Source organism: Morone saxatilis, unplaced genomic scaffold, assembly GCF_004916995.1.
Source record: "Morone saxatilis isolate NCDOM2014 unplaced genomic scaffold, NCSU_SB_2.0 Contig2, whole genome shotgun sequence".
Lineage (NCBI taxonomy): Eukaryota > Metazoa > Chordata > Actinopteri > Moronidae > Morone > Morone saxatilis.
In genome coordinates, this window is record NW_023339762.1 from 6,993,059 (window position 1) to 6,999,144 (window position 6,086).

Genomic DNA, 6,086 nt, shown 5'->3' on the forward strand with positions numbered 1-6,086 from the left:
ATGTAATTGTACAGTAAAATTATTGACTGACTACTGAGCTTCCTTTTTGAAACATATTGTTAAAAACTCACATTTTGAATGATTTCACTGATATTTGGACAAAGCTGTATTTTGGACAGTAAAAAGTTACATATTAAAATTTAAAATTTCTATTAATCACATTTTGTTGTGCGTTGATGTTCTCTTTATTGCAGTCTGCTCAAGTCCGTGGCAAAAGAGTAGCAAATAGACAATAAAATGACAAAAATAAAATGTATCTTTTAAATCCAATTAACATTTAAAGCTCATTAAAGAAACGATTTTTAATGTAATCAAATGCTTTGTATGGTGTTTTCTAGTGGTACTAATCAAGTAGGATAATTATAATTAACCAATGATAAAAAAAAACAGGGAATTGTACTGCAGACAAACCTCAGTCTTCAAAATAATAAACAAGATATTTAGGGGCATATGATCATGCAACTGAATAATTGATGCTTTTTAAATCTCCTCAGTAAGTTAGGAGAAAATTATATTATCAGGTAACACTGTTCCTCCACCATCTTTCTAATCTACAAATGTTACTGGTTGATGTTCTGGAATGGAACTCAGGGACGCGGTTCATGGTACTTCATCTATTGTGTACCAAAATCTTTTAGAGATCATTTCAAAGCAAATTCAACATAACCAGTGCTGGGGGATTTGGTTTTAATTTTACTGTCTGTTACCATCTTATTACTCCTGGTATCTCTGCATTAAACACACAGTTATGAACTCCCTCATACGTGTAACATGATTTGTGCTTTGATACTCTGATCACACTGCAAACTGAGAACTTCTCAACATTTCTCGTAACTGTTTACTCTGTTCTAGGCTGCCAGGGGGTGAGGTTCTGTGTTTTATCGAACATTACACACGACCTATTATCTTAATGGTGTTGGCTGTGTGGGGGTCTTATGCTCCTGCCGTTGGTACACCTTAATGACCACTTTAGATTCAGTCTACCATGAAGCGGATGGGGGCCTGCAGGCGCACATTTGCCCAGTAAAGGCTTTTGGGTGAAGTAACTTCCTGCTGGCCCGTCTAAATGATTTCAAAGATTCTTTTAGATTTATTTGTACTTCGAGCATGAATGCCGTTTTCACTTCGGACCTGGAATGTGCTCCCATGGCTCATCGGGCACTGGCGCGTGGCGCCATTGGTGGGCTGTTGACTCTGGTGGGCTGGTCGATCCACGCTCTCCGGGCACCGCTTTCCTTGAAATCTTCCTTCTACGTTCCACGTTGCAAACCTAAGACAGAACAATAAACACTAGGTCCAACCTCTTCCTCCAACATTTGTATTTCACATGTACTTACATTAACTCAAGGGCTAAGATTACCTTTTTACAGCGTCGCTGTGATTTAATGCTGATACTTTTTGAACCTTCTTTCTGGGCCTGTTTAGTTGGGTTTCCTGGTCTGAGGGGTCGAGCCCAGAAGCGGAAGGTTGCCCTGGCCAGAAACAATAAAACCCATTTTCCAAATATAAAGCAAGAAAGAGCAGCCAACCCCTCACATCTGTCCAGTCTACAAGTAGTACCTTTTGGGGGTGGGTGTTTCTTACTCGATAAAGATGTAGCATTTACTGCGTCACTTGCTCCGATGAGGGCCTTCTATGGTCGCTGCCATTCTGGACGGATACCCACCTTTTATAAACTGCAACGTAACAGCAAGTGGCCATCCATTTTCTCTGGGTGGGCGGGAGCGGCGCAATCAACGTTGCGCTTCCATGAGCGGGATGGGGTTCACGTTTTTTCTGTGGCAACAAACCTGAAACGGGCTGAAGAGACACACAGCATGGGTTCACTATCATTAGGACTTAAGGAGAAACAAAAATGCGATTGCCAATTTTTTTGTTATTCATATATCCATAACATTTAAGTGGAAATGAATATATTAAAAAAAAGGCACAAAAATGCAAATATTTACATATAAACCTTTCCAATATTGTACATTATTATATAGGTTAGTGAGGATGTTTCATAACTTCTACCCTGTCGGAACTAATTTCCTTCCACAGTAATTTAATTGGCCCAGCTTTACACACACAGGGGGTTGTGTAATTAAATTCAGCGTTGTTACTTCCCTTTATGGCACTCTTCAAACAACAACACATACAGTATATAAATGTATGTAAAGTAAATGTTGATTAATAAGTCCAAAAATACATATTGGCTGCGGTGATTATTATTTTCAGGTGATATTTTGGATCAGTCAGTCAAGAGAATCTTTTTTGAAACACTTTTGGATAATTGTCTTTAATTGTAGATGGGGGTTTAATTGTTAATATTTGCTGGCTTCCAAGCTTGTCAAATGCTGATGATTTTGCTGCCTTTTAAACTATTTATTATTTTTGTTTTCACAGTTGAGAATTCAGTTTTCCTTTTTAAAACACAAAATACAATCATTCCAACACATCTACCCATGCTGTGCATACTGTATATACTGGTGTATATTGCCTTACCTCCTACCTGGCAACATACCAAGAAACCTGATAATGTATTCTATTTCAGCCATCCTTGCACTATTGTCTGTCTACAAATGTTCAGTACACAGTATTTATGTCCATGGTGATGGATGGGTTGCGCCCATGAAAAATTTGCCAAATCTTTCTTGCCAATTGCCAAACAGGTTTATTCTGCTGTTTGCCTATTGACACTGCTGGGTTGAGCCTTCTGGTACCCCCAGGTGCTGCCAATCAGGTTGGGCCTGATGGAACTAATGCGGGGCAAGGAGTAGGAACTTCAAGCTGGTGTTCCGCAAAACAAGTTGCGGCATATTTTGGGAGGTGAAGCCCCTGAGTAACCATCTCCAAACTGAAGGGCCAAGCTTCCCATATAACGGGATGTCAAAGACAGGCCGCCAACGCAGTGCGGCGGCCCAAGAAAGACATTTCCTCACCCGTCAGCCCACTTAGGTGGCCGCTAGGGCTGTTGCTTCTACAGATTTGCCAGGTCAAGGTCTGCCCAGGATCAATATGAGGCCGGACGGCTCCTCTGCCCAGACAATCCGGAACAGACTACACGCAGCCAATCTCCGTCTCATTTAGGGCTGCAGGGGAGCTTCTGGCCATGACTGCCCTTCCACCGGTCAGGCCCGTTGCGCTGGTGTTCAGCAACACGTGCACTGGAACCTGAACAGTGGAGGAACGTCTATGTTTATTAGTCCAGATTCTGGATCGCAGGGGTCAAAGTGGGGTGGAGAAGACGCGCGAGAACGCTATGCTGATTGCTTGCACCGATATGAATAACATCTTTTGTGGAGGCAGTGTGATTGGTGCTCGGGGGGCATCTCCCTCACTGGAAAAACGGGCTTGGTCATCATTGGAGGCAATCTCAAGTGCAGGAGAAATATAGAGATGAATTTCTGCAACCAGTGGCATCCCATAATCTCCACAGGTCTGGGACCGAACCTTATCCTCCAAGATGACAACGCTCGCCCCCACAGCGTCGGGCTCGGTTTATCAGAGACTACCCCAGGAATGTGGGGAGTGGAGAGGCCCAGCAGTCCTGCAACTCAACCCCACTGAAACACTTGTGGGATCAGCTTGGGCGCTTGCCGATGTTCGTGCCAGGGGGAGTGGCGCCAACACCAACACACGTCGGCTGACTTTGCGACAAATTGCTGGTTGAAAGAATGGATGCCATCCCACAGCAGTGTGCTGACCAGGGCTGGTGGAGCAGCTATGAGGGAGGGATGGCTGCCAGGCTGTTGTCGGCTGTGCTATGGGGTCTTCCCAACACGGCTACCGAGGCTTCGCTGTCTCGGTGAAATGAATAAAATTTAAAATTGCCCACATATGTCGTGTTTTCTTTCAAACTTCAATCATCCAATCCACCAAACACCAAACGAGTCAATTGGCAGCAATAAGCTGGTTTGGGGGCATTGGCAGAGAAGATATTGGGCAAGAAACATTTTTTTTCCTCAGTCTGGGCTGCCTTAACCCACAAGCTTGCAACTAAACAAAACAAGATTTATTGCCAAAAAGCCATTGGCTTACCACAGGAGAAATAATTCAACCAAACACAAATTCCTTACTTTTTGCTGCCAAGTTTATTTTGGTCGTTGATAGTTTATATTTGGGCGCACATTTTCCCCTCAGCAGCACAGTGAAAATGAGCCTAAAGGGCACGACAGGAGCAAACAGGTCAACAGTGGAAGGCATCAGCCACATTAAGCCTCAGGACAGCAAAGGCAGCAACACACACTGTGGTTAAAAATGGCAGGTTGGTCATCATCATCACATCATCATCATCTACGGCCAAGCTGTGTCTCCAGCTGCCCACTTCACCTGACAGGTCTCGTTTTCATTAGACTGTTCTTCCTTCACCTCCGGTCACAAAGCACACACGCTATCTTCTGCTGGACTGCAGGCCCAGGCGGGCGCATTGGTTCTGTAAATATAGTTGTATGTTTTATGTTCCAACGTTATCGCTGAGCCAGAAGCAATTAAAACCCGCTACACGCTGTTTTCAGGAACCTAACGCTGTTTCAGCCATGGAGTGGGAGGGGACGGCCTCCTCACGTTGACGGGCTCCTTCTTCTTCTGTGGTTTTTTTTTTGTCCGGGTTGGGGAAACAGATGGAATGGGCTCATAGCGCCACTGTGCTGTGTGGATGGAGTGGTCATTAACTCAACTCAAGACTTCAAATGGTACGGGACGGAGTATTAGGGCCAGGACTATTAGGGGGGGGAAATTACGAGAATAAAGTCATAACATTTAGGTCTTTACAAGAATTAAAGTTGTAATATTACGAGGAAAAAGTCATTAATATTACAAGAATAAAAGTCGTAATATTACGGAGCGGAAAAAGTCATAAATATTTAGGGTCTACAAAGATATAAAGGTTCGTAATAGTTACGAGGAAAAAATCATAATATTAGGTTCTACAAAAAAAAGTCTTAATGTTTTAATCGTTTTAATGAGAAAAAAGCTAAGAGTTATCAAGATCCTGGACGTGAGCAAGCCTCAACCAAACAGCAGGGGGCCTCAGCCTGAGTCCAGCAGGCCGCACTGTTGTCTCAGTCATACCTACAGTCAACAGCGCTTTAAACTAACGTGTGATCATTTCGTCCTTAAACAGTTTGGCTGGCTGAACCAACAGGCTTGGGGACAGCTTCTCATAAAATTACTACTTTATCCTTGTTCAATATTTGTGACTGTTGATTCTCGGTAATGTTTAAGACTTGATTCTGGGCGTAATATTTACGACTTTATTCTCGTAATTTCATGTCCCTAATACTCCGCTCGTAAAACAAAACAGTAGTAATCCCATGGTCAACAAAAAAACTGGGCCTATATTTAAAACAGAATGTTTAACTTAACCTTTCAAATATTTTATATTTTTCAAATATCTTTTGATAATATTTCATGCTAATTGTACATTTAAAAATTACTTGACTGGCACTTACTGAGCCTTCCTTTTTGAAGACATATTTGGCTTAAAAAACTCACATTTGAATGATTTACTGATATTTGGACAAAGCTGTATTTTTGGACCAGTAAAGATTACATATGGGTAAAATTTAAAAGTTTCTATTCATCACATTTTGTTGGTGCGTTGATGCTTTCTTTTATTTGCCAGTGCTTGCCTCAAGTCCGGTGGCGCAAAAGAGTTAGCAAATAGGACAATAAAATGGACAAAAATAAAAATGTATTTTTTAAATCCAGATTAACATTAAAGCTCATTAAAGAAAACGATTTTTAATGTAATCACATGCTTTGTGATTGGTGTTTTCTAGTCGCGTACTAATCAAGTAGGGATAATTATAATTAACCAATATTAAAAAAAAACAGGGGGGAATTGTACTTGCAGGACCAAACCTCAGTCTTCAAAATAATAAACAAGATATTTTAGGGGCCATATGATCATGCACTGAATAATTGATGCTTTTTTAAATCTCCTCAGTAAGTTAGGGGAGAAAATTATATTATCCACGGTAACACTGGTAAATCATAAAGCTACTCTGGGCACGAGTTTGTCTTGCATGGTCTGGATTCACAGCACAGTGTGAGTATCACTGGGGAGTACTTCCTGTCTAATTTCTTCTTCTTCATGTCTGACA

General features: G+C 41.7%; 1 protein-coding gene across 1 annotated transcript in view; it reads right to left on the minus strand.

The window, feature by feature from the left end:
- Positions 1-188: 188 nt before the first annotated feature.
- Positions 189-6,086, minus strand: part of LOC118330763 — a gene marked incomplete in the record, with an annotated part of 8,820 nt that continues 2,922 nt past the window's right edge. Inside the window, 1 exon segment of the mRNA XM_035665437.1 lies at positions 189-527.